This window comes from Adiantum capillus-veneris, chromosome 17 (genome assembly GCF_014529385.1).
Source record: "Adiantum capillus-veneris isolate H3 chromosome 17, ASM1452938v2, whole genome shotgun sequence".
Taxonomy (NCBI): domain Eukaryota; kingdom Viridiplantae; phylum Streptophyta; class Polypodiopsida; order Polypodiales; family Pteridaceae; genus Adiantum; species Adiantum capillus-veneris.
The window spans coordinates 56816119-56829926 of NC_140947.1; the positions used below are offsets into that span (position 1 = coordinate 56816119).

At 42.5% G+C, this 13808-nt stretch overlaps 1 pseudogene; it reads right to left on the reverse strand.

The window, feature by feature from the left end:
- Positions 1-594: 594 nt before the first annotated feature.
- LOC147437296 (uncharacterized) lies at positions 595-10450 on the reverse strand (annotated as a pseudogene).
- Between the last annotated feature and the right edge of the window lie 3358 nt (positions 10451-13808).

A 13808-nucleotide genomic window follows, 5' to 3' on the forward strand; every position in this document is an offset into this window, starting at 1 on the left:
TTAAAATTAAAATTTTCAAGGAAGGAGGACCCTCCAGGTGTCACTCACTAATTCAATTCAATGAAGACTTTACAAAATGTCTCATTTCTATAAAGCGTGGAATCTTGGAGCTTCTGAAGCTTTTCGGCCTTCAATTTTTTACCTTTCAAAGTCAAAAAGAAAAAGGCTTGACTCTACTTTTCAATACTTTTTTTATTTTTTGTTTTAGCAAAACACACAATAGGTGGGTGGAAAGATTATATTAAGAAAACAAAAAAAAACATCACAGGACCTGCTCAACCCAAGACAAGAAGGGTTTTCTGCTGCTAGGCTACCAACTAACCAAGACATACCAAAACAAAGACCCAAGGTACATCGGCTAACAAGGGGAGCCACCCCATCGCATCACAACAAAACTGACTATCAAGCAAAGGGCGAAGAGAAGAGCTTACAGCCGCAGAAGGGCGGAGTCCTAGCCTCCATCACCAAAGGCCGGTAGGGGTTGCCACCATGACACTCCCACTACCCCGGAAGACACCATGACCCCGATTGCTAGACCAGCATATGTCAAACCCCAAAAAGATGCCATTAAGTCGCAACCACCAGATCGAACCCTCACGAGCCCACTGGATCAAGGCTCACAACCACAACTCCCACATCTGAAAAGCCACACAATCCATGCATTGAGTGTGCCATCCCGAGCCATAGCACGACCATAACCAACCTGCCAGTGTCGTCGAAAAGAATCCAGGTGAACAGCACCAAGCCATGAACCCATACAACATCACTACAAAACCTCCCCAACCAAACCTTGCGAACGATTAGCCCCTGCAAGAGGGGCGGACAGCCGCACAGCCCGGGTATAAAAATATGAGCTTCATCTGAGCCACCCCATCCTACGAGGCCGGGTAGAAGCAGTCGAAGCCTCCATCTTCCTGCTCCCAAATCCAAGGAACCCCAACCCAGCAGACCCTGAACCTACAGGTCATTCAGCACTTTGCAAGCATGCATCGACAATCCCCCAGAAAACCCACCTAAGGGCCCCCCAACCCACGCGGCATTGCTGGAGCGCTCGATGCGGCACACAAGCAAAATAGGGGAGGCATCCAAACCCTAGCTTGTCGGGCAAGCAATTATAGTGTTGCACTTCTCAATACTTTACTTTTCCTTTAATTGAAGGGTGGCTCAACTTTGCTTTTGCAAAACCAATGGCCATAAAATTCAGAACTTCAGAAATTGTCTAGCTAAGATTTTTCAATTAATACACTAAAACCCAATTTTGATCAAACCTCAAATAGCCCCAAAATGGAAAGGCATGTGTGTGTTTGTGTGTGTGTGTGTGTGTGTGTGTGTGTGTGTGTGTGTGTGTGTGTGTGTGTGTGTGTGTGTGTGTGTGTGAGAGAGAGAGAGAGAGTGAGTGAGTGAGAGAGAGAGAGAGAGAGAGAGAGAGAGAGAGAAGAGAGGGAGCGAGAGAGGGGTCTGAAAGAGAGTGCTAAAAAAATTTCTTGATTGAAATAATTATAAATTAAATCTATATATTAATTATGGAGCTTAAATTTTCCAAGCAGGGAAAGGCCTTCCATGTGTCATCCACTACAGCTTGCGCAAATGTCCATGTTTGAAACTCCATGGATAAACTGTAGTTCTATGACCTCGATGCTTGAAGGTCTCAGTCCAATCTCGACCTACAACAATTGCTCATGCGTGTGTTCGCATCCATGATGTGTGTATAGTTGTTTCAACTTTTTATAATAAGACATAACTGAACTTTTACATTCAAAAGACAGCTAGCTTTAGAGAAAAGGCAATAATTAGTACAAAAACAACTCAATCCTAGAATTATCTTTGTACATGGTTTATGAGAATGAAGGCTCATTATCAATACAATGATAGTGACCCAATAAAGAAGTACTTCCCAAGTAGTAGGAGCAAGTGTAATATCGGACAGATAATAGCTTTAAGCCAAAAACTTTCCAAAAAAAGATAGAGTCCTCACAGGCATCCATCCAAACAAGACAACATATACGTTATCCTTGGATGTGTTTTACAGGTGTCAATGGATTGTATAATTGTTATCCATGTCCATCTTACAACTTTCTAGAACTTAAACTTGATGCCCAAAGTGTTAATGTGATCCAGAAATTATTTTTAAAAGTTTTAGTGTCTCCATCATGGAAGCTTTGGGCTTTGGGCCTCGGCTATGTCGGTTGGTGCGTGTACTAGGGGCTAGAAGCCAGTCAGAGATCCCATTCAACCATAGAATTGTGGGCTCTTTTGAGGTCAAAAGGTCTATTAAGCAGGGATTCCCTCTGGCCCCTTGCTTTTCGCCATAGAATCACATTCTTTAATCACGACGCTCGAAGCTAGTGCAGAACGAGGGGAGTTGCAAGGACTTGCTTTACCAAGAAATAGCCAACTCCTAGCAAAACTTTTTGCAGATGATTCTCTCCTCTTCTCAAAGGCGTGCCCCCAGGTCATCAGAAAAGCTCTGGAGATTGTACAAATATTCTTTGTAGCTTGAGGGTCCCAGTGTAAGATAGAGAAGTCAAGGCCGATCTCCTAATCGAAAAATGACTTATTTGACCCTTCTGTCTGGCCGAGGGAGATTGTCACAAAAGGGAATATCTTCAAACATCTGGGAGCCCCCTTGGGGGTGGATGTAACTCACAAGAAAAGGTTTAAGTGGGTGCTTGAAAAAATCAAGACAAAAATGAGTAGATGGGAGTATACTCTTCTCCCATTCCCAAGTCGGATAAAAGTGACGAATGCCTTTATGATTCCTTATATTTCCTTCACTAGCCCGCTTCTCAAGCTGGCTAATTGTCACTGGAAAGAGTTCTTAAAACCAATTAAAAGTTTTTTATGGAAAAACAACACGAAATCCTCCAAGCCATGGCAATGGGCCCGTTGGGAATCAGTTGCTCGGCTTGTGAATCAAGGAGACCTCGGAATTCTCAACCCTGTGGCCCATGCAGAAGCTTGTTGCACCAAATTTTTTGTTTCCTTGGCTAGACAAGAACAAGTTTGGGCTGTCATGATCAGAGATATGATAGAAGCAGCTAAACTTGGCTCGAATGGTGGAAAGTGGAGAGGGGTGGAGATTCATGAGAAACTGTTAGCCCCGGCGTGGTCTACCCTAGGACTGGGGGGCAACTCATGAGAATTGGTAAGAAAATGCAATAGAGCAGTAGGAGTCTTAAAGTGGGGGGGGGGGGGGAGCCAGATACTTCAAGAACTCCATTTTGCATTGGTCCCCCTGGCTTTCCAAAGTGTAGATCCGCTACAAACTCCCTATTGGATTGAGACAGCCAGGAAGCTGAATACCAAGGATCTAAAGCAACTTGGGTACTTCTGGGACAGTGACAACAAGAGTTGGAAAACCATTGACCTTCTGGTTACCCAGTACCAACTTAATATCTTGGAGGTCTTACTTGTCCACAAAGTCATGAAAGAGCTTGACAATTTAGTGATGCCAATCTGTGATTCGGAGTTTGACTGGAATTCCTAGAAATGGCCCGGAAGCAGACTCTTATGGAAACCCCATCCTAAAAGCATTTGTCAAACAATGATGCATAAGAAGAATTGGTTTAGCCCCCTTAACAAGCTATGGAAAAAGCAATGGCCGGAGGAAAGGTGGGAGCAAGTAATGGAGAACATATGGAAGCCAAAGGTTCCACAACACATGAAGGTTTTTTTATGGAAGGTAATTTGGGGTGCTCTACCGACGGGGGTGAAGATTCAGGAGAGAGGGATTGGGTCAGATCAATGCTTGGGGTGCAGGTTGGCTAGTGAAGATCTGGGCCACCTATTCATGGACTGCCAACTATCAAAGGCCTCGCAGGAAAAATATGCAAGTGGGTCCAAAGAACATGGAAAATTAGTTTTTTCAAGACTGACCTATTCCTTGGAGGTAAGAATTCAGGTAGTCCTGCCCTCCTCATCAACACTCAAATCGTCAGGTACTTCTTCTTACATAATGTATGACAGACAAGGAATCCTCGTGTGTTTGAAGGAGGTTTTGAGGTGGCAAGCTTCAAAGAAACTATACAAGAAAGCAAAGTGCTAATATGGATGCTTGGGCGCAAGCAACACTCGAAGGATTGGATTATGACTACTTGTGCCTTGTTGTCAGCAAATGGAATGCCTAGGACGAGGGAAAATCTTGGCCATCGATAAATAAAAGATCTCAAAAGGACAAGATTATGGACCTTGTGTATCAAGGATGAGGGGGCAGGTTGGTAGGGGTGGATGTAATTATGGTCCCTGGATGATGTCATGGCTCAACAAGAGCATGACAAGACCTTGTAATTTTCTGGGTTGTTTAATATAATTCACTCACAATTATGAGTTTTGCCTTTTTTTTTTTAAATTTTAGTGTCCAGATATACTTATAAGTAAGGTTTCTAACAAACCTTGATAGATAATAACATTTATTTTGATAATAAGATATCCACCCTGTCCGAACTAAGTATCTTAGTCCTTAGAACTTCTCATCATTCATTACAATACTAGTTTGCCTGATTTGTCAAGCCTCAATTCTTCTTGCCTTTCTTAAGTACCACAAATCCACAAAGCAACCTAAATTAAAAAAGGCTTTAGATACCACTTTGAAAAAAAAAATCCAATAGTCCGTTTAAGGGTGCAAAAATTGGTTAAGTTTTTGAGCAAAACTAAATTATACACGTCCCATTGCCTTATTGAATCTATCTTTCCTGAGTTTGCATATCAAATGAGAAGAAAACTACATCCAATTAACTTGGTTTTAACAAAGTTTAAATACTTGTTGTGTCTCAATGCTTAGCCTAAAAGATGACACCCTTTACTTATGTCGACACCTGTCAGAGCGAAGGTTACTCCAAGGTAGTAATCAATTTAAAATGTATAACGACCAGTCACACCTTGGGACTAAACTTATACAATAAACCATTTTTTAAATTGTGAGTGCTAGGAGTGTAATGTAACATCCCATCATTTCTCAAAAAACTATATATATGCAATTTTTAATGCTTTCGGCAGAGTTTTATAAAAAATATGGAAATAACTAGTAAGAAAAAATGCCACAATTGCTGTCAGAGTATAGGTTTTTGTTGTATCCTGTATGCGCAGAGGTCTCATAATACACCAATCCAAGGGGCAATATATTTTTACCAAAAAGAACCCTATTTTACTAACCATAGTATAGACTTCCAAAATAGGGTGATCAATTTTGGTTGAGCCAGATCTCTACGCTATCTGTATCAAGTTATAGAAAAACTCCCACCATGCAGATATAATTAGTTTCTATTAGCACCATTAACCCAAACTCCTATGCAAAGTACACAATCGCGGTAGGATACCTACCCCCTTTTTTTGTTTAACCCAGATCAAGCCAGGTGGTAGTTGCTTTCTATGTAAGGGTTTTTTTTTAAATTAATCCAATAACTTTCCAAAATGTAATGTAATGTTTATACAACATTAAAAACTTAACCAGTCACAGTAACAAGATGATTTCTCTCATGCATTATGTACAAATCTTCACAGTACGTCATCAAGGTTCCATTAAAAGGAGAACACTGACTTGAGACATTAGTTCAAGCACCTAATGATTGCACAGTGTCAAAGCCTCACACCTAAATTTAAAAAACACATGCAAAGAGAAAAAAACCGCAGACTAAGTGAGGGGTCAAAGCTCCCTCACCTTTTATATGCTCCAGTTCATCCAGCTTGTTCAAGGTGAGAAAACGTCCCTTGATCATGATACTCAGTAGCAACAGGTTCCCAAGCAGCAGCTACGGCCACCCCTGCTTGCATAGTGGGGGTTGATATGGAGAGAGAGTGTGAAAGAATTAGCGCTTGGTTGCCTTGAGTACGCGGTGAGCTGTAGTACACACACACACACACACAGGAAGAGAGAGAGAGAGAGAGAAAGAGAGAGAGAGAGAGAGAGAGAGAGAGAGAGAGAGAGAGAGAGAGAGAAGGGTAGGGTAGATATCAGAGAAATGAATGCCACGATCTATACACATTACTTTGGGGGTGGGTTCCCATGAGAAGAAAAGGAGAAGGGTTTCCCTCCCTTTTTTTAAAAAAAACGGGCCATAGATGGTTTAAGGTAAACCTAGGTGTTTTGATCAAGGTAAAAAGGTATCCTCGAGAAAAAATCACTTTTATTTACATGGTTTAATTGCTGGATAAATAAGTACTCATGTGTGTGTGTGTGTGTGTGTGTGTGTGTGTGTGTGTGTGTGTGTGTGTGTGAGAGAGAGAGAGAGAGAGAGAGAGGGACACACACAGAAAGAGAAGGAACAAGATTGGCCACTGGCTTTGGTGGATGAGGCTCAAATCTCAACCTATAGTGCGGCTCGGCATTGGTGGTGTGTCTGAGAGAGAGTCCAATCTAGCTAAGCGAGCCCGTGCACACACCAAAGGCTCTGTGTGTGTGTGTGTGTGAGAAAGAGAGAGAGAGAGAGAGAGAGAGAGAGAGAGAGAGAGAGAGAGATGATTGACTGCTGGCAATGTGTGTGCATGAGACTCAAATATCAACCTACAATGAGACTAGGCATTGGTTGTGTGTGTGTGTGTGTGTGTGTGTGTGTGTGTGTGTGTGTGTGTGTGTGTGTGAGAGAGAGAGAGAGAGAGAGAGAGAGAGAGAGAGAAAGAGTCCAATCTACTTGAGCGAGCTTGTGTGCGCACCCAAGGCTCTATGTGTGTGTGCGTGCGTGTGTGTTCGTGTGTGTGTGTGTGTGTGTGTGTGTTGGAGAGAGAGAGAGAGAGAGAGAGAGAGAGAGAGAGAGAGAGAGAGAGAGAGTGCAACTAGCTACGGTGTTTTCTCTATGTGTGTGTTGTGTTGTGTTTGTGTGTGTGTGTGTGTATGAGAGAGAGAGAGAGAGAGGACAGAAGAGGAAGAGGATCAGGAGGATGGAGAAGAGGGTGACCTCTTTATTGGCTTTTTCTTCCCTTGTTCCTCCTTTTATGCACCATCACTTTCTTCTAAAGAGGAAGAGGATGAGGAAGATGGAGAAGAGGGTGACCTCTTTCTCACCTTTTTCTTTTCTTTTTTCCTCTCTTCCCTCTTTGAATTATGGTGAAGAGGAGTATGCGATGTTCTTCTCCATTTAGGGGGTGTTGAGAGTGTTTTGCTTGCCGTCTTTGTGGAGCCATCTCCATCAAGGTGGCAGGAGACTCGCTTCTTTCTCGTTCCTTTGATGGGGGTTCTACCATTGAAACTTGAGGTCTCCTTTGAGAGAGAGATACCTCATCGAGTAGTAAGTTTTTGAGCCCTTTGTATGGATCCTCCTCTTCTTCCCTTATTGGAGAGAGTCCTCTTTTGGAAGTCTCACCAAGAGCTTTCCGAGGTACTCTCTCTTCTTGGTGGGGAGTTTGGATAATACCATGGGTGCGCAATTGCTATAGCACTTCACCTTGGAAGGATGGATTGCTCAGGGCTTGTTGAAGCCTAGAAACAAGATAGATTGCAAGCGTAGGGGCATCATTAATTGCTCTGTCATTAGAAAAATCAAAGCTATCAACATTCATTTCAATCTCTTTACCCTTGTCAGTCATACTAGCAAATTTTAGGTGTAAATTTTTACTTGTACTTTGGTACTTCAAGCCCTAGTTGCTACTCCTCTTTACCTTCAAAGATAAGCACCCAAGCATCTATATCTCGTGGCTCAAATATTATTAATTGCAAGGAATAGAAGAGAGGGTTTTACAAAACCCCATAGGACTCCATTATTAAGACCATAGCTCTCAGCGGTATCTCCTTTAACTACATAAAGGAAGCGTGCTTCAAGGATGAAAAATCCCTATTCTACTTACTGTTCTGCAATTAATAACACCAACCATTTGTAGCAAGCTTGGGGACCTCTCTTCTTGAGCAAGAAAAGAGAAACCAATAGCTTTGATACCAATGTAACATTTAATGCACTAGTAACGTGTGTGTAGCGGAAAATGATAACATAGTGAGCATTTCATTAAGAATACACTATAAAAGGTCGCGCAAAAGTTGGCGCAGGTACTGACGAAATAGCGTTGAAATAAGCTTCGAAAGAGACACCGGTATCATAGCGTTGGTATGACCATCGATATAGCAGGAGTCAGAATAGGCCTATGAATAGGCATCGGAATATGCAACGTAATAAGCACCGGAATTAATATATTAAATTTCGATGCTCATTCCGTTGCCACTACCGACGGTGATACCGTCACCTGTACCGATGACCAAAATCTCCAAAAAAAATTTGGGCAGAGAGGACTGGGAACTAATGCTGCATGTATTGCAGCAAAAGAAAACAACCCTCTCTGCCCAAAGGAAGAGTGCACAAGCAACCACACTCCACCTACAAGCTGATGTTAAAGAGCGAGTGTATGGCAATTAGCAAAATTGTAAGGATAACATAACTTGTTAACATGATTAAAACATGAGTCGAAAACTGTAAAACCATAAACATAACCTGTGTGCCATACCATAACCATTACCATTACCATAACTTGTTTGTTATACCATAACCATAACCATCACACAATTTCTATACCATCATAGCAAAACCATAACCATAGCACAATTGCTATACCATCATAGCAAAACCATAACCATCACCTGAACCAAAACCATAACCATAACCTTGCACAACCATAACCATAACCATAAATATAAGTTGATTGTCAAATCTTAACCATACCATAAACATAACCATAAACCATAAACATAAGTACTCCTCCAGCATAACAGCTGGGTCAAAAGGGACACAAGTCCATGCTTGTACCCATACTTCTCCTCTTGGCATGTCGGAAGGCGCTTCATGGCAAATTCCTTCAAAATTATGGTTTAATCATTAGATAAATCTTCAAATAACATATATACTATCAATAATTTAAAGCATACGTATAATACTTACAAACTCATGTCGAAGCGTATCGTAACCTCCACTCCCAAGATGTGACGCTCCAGCAGACTCCAAACGTGCGCTAGCTGCATCTCTTTGCTGCTGAAATCTATTGGGATTGTCTTGTGTCTCTTGTGCAATCCCAATCCACTCCTCTGCGTTCAACCATGCCGGCTTGGGATCGCCGTCATCGAACGTGTCTCTGGACTCTGACCGACGGTGTGACATTGTGGACCTCGCCACGCTCAAAATCCAGGTGTTCCAGACCTGGTCATACCCCTCTGCCGGCCTGTACTCTCTCTGAATCGCATTGGCAATGTAATTCTTTCTCTCAAGATCGAGAATTTTCCAAATCTCCATCACAGTAGGACCAAACTGAATCATACAGAGCTGTCGAATTCTTTGTCGCATTTCCTTTTCCACCCTATCTGCCACAACAGCCACATCTGTGCTCTTGTACACCTTGCTAGGATCATGCTCATGTGATCCCCAAGGTATACGTGGTGTGCCCATCGGTGAACTATCTACTAAAGAGAGTGGTGGGCACTCTCTCGCTGGTGTGGACGCATCAGTAGAACCGCTACCACAACAACCACCACCTCTAGAACGACGATGACATCGTCTCGAGGATGAACCACCCATCGATGTAGAGGGCACATGAGTCCTAGGCGTAGGGGGCACATTAGACTGAGGTGTGGGGTCACTCAGTGTAGGGACCACACTAGTCCCGGGCGTAGGGTCGGACGTAGTAGGTCTAGAGGTACCTGCACCTGCACCCCAAAGGTGTTGTGCCATGGCAATCTTCTCAAGTGTGAACTAAGACAAAAATGAGCCCCTCTACTCAGGTGACATGCCTGTCGGAGTGACTGGAAAACTAAAACTAGGAGTGTAGGTCTCATCATCATCGGCCATGGCTAATCATACACAAACAACACCCACAAAATACGTTAGTTTACGTAAGAAATGTATAATCAAGACAAACAACAAATCAACGAAACTGCTACACAAATGAAACAAATCAACAAAACTGCTACATAAATGACCAAAATCTAAAGTGTATTGTAGACTAATAAAAAGAACCATGAAAAAGGTTTCCTAGCAAAAGTCATTAGTTAATCTCTCATCCTCTATGAGATCTGATGTACCAAAGATGTCTATCTCAATCTGTACTTCTACATCTTTGTCATCGAACTCTACTTCTTCGTCGCTCTCTGCATCAGCTTCACTATTTGACACCTCATCTCTAGGTTCAGACAATTTCTCAATGCTGACATCCACCTTGAAATCTAAACTTAAAGTTGGAGTCGGTCTTGCTCTTTGTTCATGAATCACCTCTTCAAGCTCAACATCCAATCCTTCACACACTTGCTTGCTACGTGGAGCAACTTGAACGACATAGAGCCAGCAGGGTTTAGATAGATCATTCTCATCATTTTCTGTCCATAGTGGATCGTGTATGAACACAACTTGTTCACAATGCTACGGAAGTACGACTATATCCCGCACATTTGTCCACATCCGCCTAGAGTTCAGTTGAATCAATCCACTCTTGTCTTTGTGCACAGTTACAGTAGGGCCGCTGGTAATAACTTTGAACCACTTGACATCAAAGATAAATATATCAAACTTTCTAAAGCTAATCTTCAAGATGTCTTGGATGCAGCCAAAGTATTCAAGCTGGCCAGTCTCTGTATTCTCATCCCTAGCACTACTGTACTTTCTTGGATGAAGCTTGCCCTAACACCACTGTCGAAAGTGACCCTTTGTTCGTCGATCCGTTGCACTCTGAAGTGCTTCCCATGCGACCACAAAGCTCCATATTTGTGATACTGCAGCCACAAAATTGAAACAGACTAAAAGTTATTAAAGCAAGATAATGTTCATGTACAGCTCGAAAAGGAAGTTGTGAAATGTACATGCCAATCACAACCCCTTGACATCTCCTCTTCCTCTTCAGTAATCAACACTCCACTCCTCTTTGCCTCTAAGAGTGTCGCATCTAACCACCGCCCAGTTGGAAAGTCAGGCAATTTTTGAAGATGGTCTGGAAAAGGAAGATTTGTAGTTGCATGGTTGCGCTTGAATTGAAGGCGATCTGTCAAACATTGCTACTTTTCCCCTTCGTACCTCTCTAGTCACTTTTGCATGATGTCTGAGTTGAGAAGGCAAAATCTCATAACCTTTTCTTGCATTGTGATGTCCATCTTCCTAACGATGCCTTGTCCCTGCAGCTCGTCCCCTGTCACCTTGACATTGACCTCAGTAGTCCACATTTGGGGCATCTTTGGATCAATTGAGACAAAAATTCATTGATGAGCACAAGAGACTCTTGTACAAGCCATCCTTTGGCCATGCTACCCTCGGCACAAGCCCTTTGACAAACAAACCCCTTTAAAGTCGTCATAAATCTCTCCAAGAAGAACATCCACCTGCTAACTGCAACTTCATTGACCACATGCACAAGTACATGCGTTTGAATGGTAAGAATGTTTGTTGGAAAGTACTTCTCCACCATGCACACTACTTCAATAGCATTTAATTGTGTTGCATCGATGTTGTCTTCTCTTGTCTCTTTTGAACTAATCCAGTGTACCAACTCATTGATATTGTAGATTGTTCTTGTAATGTCATCTGTCAAACAACCCTTTATTGCAATTGGTAAGATGAACTGTAAAAATTTGTGCCAATCGTGGGACTTAAGACCACTGAGATTTTCATCTCTCGTAAAAGCCGTTTTCAAACATCGCATGCACCCTGTGGGAGTCTTGAATAAGGATATAGTCGTCTTCACTTATTGCTCTTCTGCGCAACTCATAACCCATGGACCTTTTGGTATAGACCACTTTCCATTGGGTTTAAGTCGAGGCCACATCTCTGGCATTCGACCCACATCCTGCAGGTCATCTCTTTGGGCCGTGCTCTCCCTTTTTCTAGTGATGGTCTTCTAGATGATCTCCCCCACATTCTTGAAGATGTGCATTGGGTCGAGCAAATGATTAATCAACACGTCACTCCAGTACGGGAGATCATGGAAAATAGGAAATCTTTTCATTCCAGGTGGCATCCAATCTCCCCTCTCCAGCCACATGTTTTTCCAAACGCTTGCTTTCAGTGGATGCATATCATGTTTGCATATGTTTGGTCCACATAGCTCATGTCCTTCGGGAAAAAATCTACCATGCTCCTCGTAAACTGTCTTGCTCAAATGCTCAGAGCGATGGAAGCCAAGTCAAGGACCACATTTTGGACATGCATGATTGTCCAAGTAACTCAATCCTGAAACATCACATATTAATATTTAAAAGCGTTGACATAGCCATGAATCACATGTGTGTGAGGGTTTAAAGGTACTTATCTGAGCACTCATCGAACCCTGGCCAATCGTGCATGGTCCACATGAGAATGCCTCGCACATGTACATTCCATCGTTCAATTGGTTGGGACATATCAACCACATCGATTCATGTCCACAAGATTTGGAGCTCTTCTATAAGTGGTGCCAGATAGACGTCCATGTTCTTTGCTTTGTACTTTCCTGGGATGATCAATGACAACAACAGATGGCCCTTCTTAATAGCGAGCCACGATCGAAGATTATAATTAACCAGAAAAATAGGCCACGTGCTCCATGACAAACTCCGTAATCTGAATGGTTTTACTCCATACATTGCCAGACCAAAGCGGATACATCCAGGCTCATTCTTAAATGTAGGCCAACTTTCCTCTATGTGCTTCCATGCACGAGAGTCAGCAACAGCAGCAGGTACCCGCATAACATCATCTGTCGATCTAGTATTTGTCATCAAAGCGGCTACGGACTTGCACCTGAACATGCTCTTTATTCTTGGAATGATAGGAAAGTGTTGAAGGACCTTTGCTGGGATAAATTTTCCTTGTGTGTCCTCCTTGTACCTGTTTGATCCACAATTGGGACATTGTTCCAGGTTTGCATACTCATTGAGAAAAAGTATACAATCATTACTACATGCATGTATTTCTGATAATCCAAGCCCAAATCAGTAAGAAGCTGGACGGATAGGGGGCATGTGATTCCCTTCTGGCAAGATTTTCTCATTCAGCAACCTGACGTTCCATGAACAAGTCAGCCCTTTGATCACTTTATATGAATTGTAATTTGCACTTTACCATGCTTAGGATAAATATGTTTACCTGAAAAGCTCTGTGAGACTGAGGCGTCAAACCAACCATAGACAGACTGCAAATTAAGCATTGCCAAAGCGGTACGGAGAACTGAGATTTTTGCACCAGTGTAGAGCGGCATGAGTGCAAGACTTTGCATCATCTGGCCCTCCTCATCGTTTCTATCATGCCGTCGATATGAATGGGATGGCTGAGGTTGGTCCACAGTACTGCGTTCAATGTTGTCACCTTCTATGTTGGAATCCATGTCAAAGAACGCGTCCAACATCTGCTCCATCTCTACTTCTTGAAATTCCGCTTCAGGTATTGGTTGGGAGGACTCAGTCGATGGCTGCTTGTTTGAAAATCATCTTCTCTGGAATGAAGCTGGAGCAATATCTACTTGCGGACTTTGACCTTCAATCTCTAGACCATGAGATCGATAATGCAGGTCTTGTACTTGCTCTATCAGAAAGAGACCGTGATTGCATATGTGTTGTTCGCAGATTTTTCGTTTTCGAAAGATCTGATTCTTGCAATGCGCACAAGGACACGCCATCCTATCATCCATACTTTATCTACCAATGATGCAACAAATAATTAAAACACTCTAGTTGTTATAACTATAAGCTTTAACAACCTCACATTCTCTAGCTAGGCTCGATCCCCACACACCTCGATCTAGAGGTGCACGGAGATTAGGAGCACAGGGTAATAATCTCGTCTTTATTGTTCAATGACTATATATTAAAGTTCTTGAAGTCTGTGTGCACTTTTGAAGTCCGATTGTGTTTTTTCTACTATTAATTTGACGCTAGCTCTAAC